Source organism: Mus caroli, chromosome 15, assembly GCF_900094665.2.
Source record: "Mus caroli chromosome 15, CAROLI_EIJ_v1.1, whole genome shotgun sequence".
NCBI lineage: Eukaryota > Metazoa > Chordata > Mammalia > Rodentia > Muridae > Mus > Mus caroli.
In genome coordinates this window covers 93270596-93276308 of record NC_034584.1, presented here as the reverse complement: position 1 = coordinate 93276308, position 5713 = coordinate 93270596, and positions in this window count along the sequence as shown.

Here is a 5713-nt window from a genome sequence, read left to right as displayed (position 1 = left end):
GTGGTGATGATGGTGGTGGTGGTGATGGTGGTGGTGGTGATGGTGGTGGTGGTGGTGATGGTGGTGGTGGTGATGGTGGTGGTGGTGGGGAGTTGACTAGATTGGAGGTCCAATGAACTGAGGTGACTTGATGGCTCCTGCTGTCCCCTCCGTTTCTACCCCCTCAGGGCCTGGGGATAGCTCACCAAAAGCCTAGGAAGTCTGGTCTACTCACCACCTGGGAGACTGGGGAGCTGGGAACATCAGGATTCACCATAGTCCTTACCAAATAGGAGTTGGTAACAAACCACCCCCAGTGAGTGACCTTGTATGCAAAGGTCACCACCCATGACATCTGTCAGCCATCCTGGCTCTTGTGCCTGCCGCCAGCTAATCTCTGCTCCCTGCCAAGCCTCTGTTTTCCCCCATCTCTGGCCCGCCACCACAACCCCTGCCTCCCCAGTCTCTCCCCCTGTAGCCTCTGCCCAAACCTGTCCGTTCTTCCTTAGCAACAGGCGCTGACCTCAGCTCTCTCTGTCCTCTCTATTACAAGATACAGTGGGACAGTAGATTTTGCTCAGGGGACAGATCGCTGAAAGAGCTAGCTGGCTGCCACCTCTATCCTACCTCTCCTAACTCATCCCTTGTTCCAGGTCCCATAACACCGTGTGCTTTCCGGGATGAGCTGCAGGACGAGAGCCGTATCTAATCCGCCTTTGTTGTCCTAATGCTTGGCACATGATTGGCACGGAATAGATGCTGGAAAAAAAAATGTTTGCAGAATGAACGCATGCTCGCCCAAGGTCAGACAGCTAGGAAGTAGCTATAATTCAAACCCAGCTCTTCCTGGATCTCACCTCACCCCACCCTCACCCTCCAGGAAGCCTTCCTCAATTTAGTCAGGCAGATTCTGTCCCCACCCCTTAGAGACCTGGAACTCAGGCACGAGCCACATTCTTATCCTCACCCAGGGCGGGCTCTGACCCCACAACTCTGACTATGGAACGGCGAGGCTAAGGTAGATGCTATGGACAAACCTCAGCCACCACAGTGATCCTTGCTCTCAGGACCACTGACCTGACCCTTTGTCGTGATAGCTCTCACAGGGCCATCTGGGCCCAGACCCTCTGTTTATTTTGTAGCAGTTTAAAATCAGCCTCCCATCTGCACGTCTTCTGCAGTCCTTCTTATTTCAAGCAAGAACCTGTGCTGTCCCCTCAGTAATGTGTGGTCCCCAGGGGCCCCTTGTGCTTCCCTTACCCCTAGGCTCGCTTGAGGCTGAGCACAGACCTTGAGTGGAGGGACTGAGGTCTTTCCCAGTGGCTCAAGGTGTAAGGTCTACAGATACCTGATCAGCTGCCTGGCTGTGGGGTCTGAATCCACTCAGGCCCTTGAAGGGTTTTCCCAAAGGTGGAAGGCTCTGTGGCTCTAGGAAGTCCCTCACCCTATCTAGCCACTCACCTCTGACCACAGTGTTGGCCCATTCACTCTGCTTCCAGTTGGTGTGACTGTTTTCTCATGACTTTAGAACACTGAGACCATTCTTTGTATTTACTTAGCTAAGCAAGAAATGTTTCCCGAGCACCAGACATGTGCCAAGTATGGGTCTAGACTTTGGCCAACTATCAGGGAACAAGCCTGACAGACCGCTGGGGGTGGGGCTCGCAGTACAGAGTATTTAGTCTATGGGCAGAGAATGTACAGGCCCCCAGCCTGCTCAGGCATGAAGACAGCAGGATGAGGCTCAGCGGTAGACAGCATTGTCTGATTGCCTGTCTTGTCTGTCTGTCTGTCTACCCTGTGAGGCCCTGCATAAGATCAGCACCAGAAAACAAAACAAACAGCACAGAACAGAACAGAACAAACAAAACAAAATCAGTAACAGCAAAGAGAGGAGAAAGGGGAAGAAAAAAGATGAAAGGCAAGTATAAATACTGGAAAATGACTGTGTTTATTCTCAAGCACCCCTCTGCCTCCTGCCTAATGCAGGAGTCCAAGCAACTCCATTATGAGTGAATGCTGGGCTAAGCAAGTGAGGGTGCTTGCCACCAAGCCTGAAAACCTGAGTTCAATCTAAGACACGGGCTGTCTTAGTTAGGGTTTTCATTGCAGTGAACAGACACCATGACCAAGGAAACTCTTTATTAGGGCTGGCTTAGTGGTTCAGAGGTTCAGTCCATTGTCATCATGGCTGGAAGCATGGCACTCTGGAGGACCTGAAAATTCTACATCTTGTTCTGAAGGCAAGTAGAAGAAGACTGGCTTCCAGGCCGCTAGAAGGAGGGTCTCCAAGCCCACCCCCAAAGTGATGCACTTCCTCCAACAAGACCATGCTCACTGCAACAAGGCCACGCCCCCTAATGGTGCCACTCCTTGGGCCAAGCATATTCTAATTCTTTGTAAAGTTATGTCAAATGATGGTTTGCTGTGGAGCACAGGTGAAAGGATGTGTTGCTAAAGTAAACAAGTAAAAGACTGTTTTCCTGAAGCAGACACAGATGAAAGGATGTTTGGATATAGCAGACACAGGACAGGACACTAGATGAAGAAGTATAAATATGACCTCACAGACAGCGGGAGATGAGCACCGAACATTGGTTAGGTTTGCTCCACCTCACTGTTCTTCACTAAAGACACACATCTATTAGTTCGCCTTACACAGAGTTGTTGAGCTCAACTTGTGGTAATGATGCCGTTAGGAGAATCTCGCCCAAGAACTGCTCGTGAGGTTCCGGTGGCAGCTTATCGCTTCGGCGGCCTCACCTCAGGCCGGTTGGCGAGCCTGGTGGTTTCTTCAGGATTGAACTACAGCTGCCTGGTCTCCACTTGCTGAAAAGACTGGGCTGTAGCTGCTGGTTTGTACCTGGTGTCTGCCTGCCTAGAGGACTGGTGTGCAGCTGCGGAGTCGTATTTGGTGTTTGCTATGGGACTGAAAAAGAAAGTCATGCTCACCCCCTGAAAACTATTGCTGAACAGGCCCACTTCCCCCATATCCTAGTAAGTTTTCTCTTCCACTCCCTCTGCTGTGTGGTCGGCTAGAGGTGAGGTTGAACCCTTATTAAAAGCAGGTTGCAAAAAATGTTTGTCTACACGCATGCATACAGGATGGTAATTCTCCTTCCAAGAGCCAAAGACCATCTAAGAAGAGCGCCGGTGCCAGCGTGAGAAGCCCTCTTTAGAGTTGTTGGTCAGGGCTGTACAGATGGGTTACAGATGATAGCTATTGCCCCTGCAGAGGGGGGAGGTAAGCCCCTATTGCTGTAGACGCCATGCACTTCACACACACACACACACACACACACACACACACACACACACGGCCCAAAGTCCCCTAAGCGGGAAGGGTTCTGAAATCCTCCTCCTGAGGGCTAGCTTTCACAGCACCAGAAGGCACCATGCAAACTTCCAAAGGAGGGAAGCAGCCAACACTCCTGCCCAGCTGTGATACCTGTAAGCCACATCAATGACCAGCATGGCATGATTGCCCCCAAGGGTGCTGTAGTGGCACGCACACATTGGCAGTAACCAACAGCTCTCTAATGGGGCTCAATAGCTGCTCAACAAAAGGGACACCATGCGTAGTGCAGGAAACCTGGTCAACTTCTCAGTGATACTGAAGTCCTCGGAGACTAAACCAACACAATCCCTAACTACTCTCTAATAGTTGTCCTTATACCCATGGATAAGTACAGTCTTCACCCCTCATCAAGGAAACTTTTCTTTTCAACGAGTAGAGACCCATTACGGAAGACCACAGGCAATCAAAACACAGAGCCCATGCCAATGGATACATCTACAGTATAACTCTCTCACCCAAGGCTCAGGGGTAATTGCAGAAGAGGGGGTAGAAAGAATGTAAGAGCCAGAGGAGACCAGGAGAGATAGCCTTTCCAGAGAAGCACACACCAACTGGCTAATCAATACCAAACGGTCAGTCAGCATTAGAAACATACATAACACAGGTAGGTTGTGATAGTTGTACATGCTTGGCCCAGGGAGTGGCACTGTTGGGAGGTGTGGCCCTGTTGGAGTAGGTGTGGCTCTGTTGGAGTAGGTGTGTCACCGTGGATGTCAGCTTTAAGACCCTACTCCTAGCTGCCTAGAAGCAAAAAATAGGAGACGATGAAAAGAAGCGTGTTGGGCGGAAGAAGCCGACAGGGAAAGACACAAGCTGTGTGGCACCTTTAGATGAATTGTCCTGAGCAGGCAAAGCCACAGAGACATAAAGTAGATAGTGGCTGTCAGAGGCTCCGGCAGAGGGATGACAGACAGTATGTGCTCAGTGGGAGCAGGGTTCCCTCTTGGGGTGATGAACTAGGTAGTAGTAATAGTTGCATCACACTGTGGAGTTAATGAAGACCACTGGGCTGCCTTCTTGAAGACGGTTGAAATGGTGGATTCTGGGTGATTCTGCTTTACAGCTAAATAGAGTGTGTGCTGTACTGACCTGGTCACATGGTCACACTGTGTCACAAGCAGTAGGGAATAGCTGTCCTGCCCCAACAAGAGAAGGGGGACGGCAGAGAGGGGGACACTGGAGAGGGCAGACAGTAGTGAGACAGTGCAGAGAGCCTGGCCAGAGGCCAGAATGGGCCTCCAGTAGGGCTCAGTGTCCCAGGGGAAGCCAGAAAGGCAGCCAGATTTCTGGGTCCAGAGAGTACCAAGTGGTAGAGTCGACCACTGGACAGACAGGGGAGGGCTGTAAGAGTTTCTGGTGAGAATGTATGGTGAAGTCTGAAAGTCTTGGGGTGTGAGACTGAGAGACAGACAGATTGGGTGGCTAAAGAACAGACAATGAGCTTTGAGGTTCACAGGTCAGGTGATTCCCCCACGTGTGGGCTGGGGACCTGACTGACACAGACAAGGGAGAGCTTTTGCAATGAAGCAGAGGCTAGACCCTCACCAGCTGACAGCAGAGAGAGCCTAGGACTCTGGGACTGTGCTGAGGGAGGGGAAGGCGTGTCCTAGGATGCTGGGCCAGGAGTGGAGGTGGGGGCTGCGGGAAGCAGAGCCGGAAACGCTGACGGCCGCGTGCCTCCACGTGGCTGGCAGTGGCTGTACACAAGGTTTCCAGAACAATCCCCAATGCAGAGCCCAGCCTGGTGGCCGGGGTGGGGGGGTGGGGGGGTGGGTGGCGGGCAGCCACAGCTGGGGCTGCTCTTTTGAGAAAGCTTCTACCCATTGGCATCCCTTGTTAAATGTGGTGGTTGTCACTGTGCTGTAGCCTTGAGTGGTTAGAACAATGTGTTTTCAGAACGATGGATCCACACTCTGACCGACCACAGGGACCTCTTTCCAGCCCATTTGTGTACTGGACTGTGTCCAGAGTGAGGGAGGTGCCCCACTTCCCCCCAACTGGACCTTTTCTGCCTTCAGCAGTCACTAACTCAGGTGCATCTCACGCACAGACCACACTTAACCACTGTGTTTCCCTTCTATCCCAGGCTGTACTTTCCTCCAGGGAGAGGTGGCTGAATGCGGTGGCCACTTCCTCCAGAAGGGCCTCCTCCTCCCTCTGACCCGTTCCTAGCCCTGCCCTCTCTTCCTCCAGGAAGCCTTCCGTGAGGAGTCAAGCACACCTTCTGTGTGTTCTTAGAGCTCACTCCAAGTCCACGGCCTGGGCTGGGCTCAGCTCTCCTCTGCTCTGTCTTCCTGCCATGGATCTTGGGTCTCTAGCACCTCACCTAATGTGAGTGTTCAGTCCAAGCCGCTGAGGGGCTGGGCTGGGCTTCAG